We start from the raw sequence: 390 nt of genomic DNA on the forward strand, positions 1-390 counted from the left end.
ACCAATCACTACACACTGGTTAACTGGCCAATCATAGCACACCTCGCTTTTCAGAGCCATGAGCTTTGTCAAAAATCTGCGTGTTTCAGAGAGGCGGAGCAAAGAGGAGATACAAACATGCATGGTGTGTGGAAAATACAGCGTTTATAACCTTAAATCCTGTATACACATTACATCTAAAACAACAATACTATTCGTTTCAGCCGTGTCATATGACCCCTTTAAATCAATACTGACAACAATCACACAATATCAAACATGCAAGACTCAAACTGATCATATGCTCTGTGGTGAGTAACAGATATGTTTGATCGGTGTAAACTGCAAATAAATGAAAGCTTCACTGTTGATCAAAAATCGTGATACTTCAACATCAACATCGAGGGAGTT

Source organism: Triplophysa rosa, linkage group LG4, assembly GCF_024868665.1.
Source record: "Triplophysa rosa linkage group LG4, Trosa_1v2, whole genome shotgun sequence".
NCBI lineage: Eukaryota > Metazoa > Chordata > Actinopteri > Cypriniformes > Nemacheilidae > Triplophysa > Triplophysa rosa.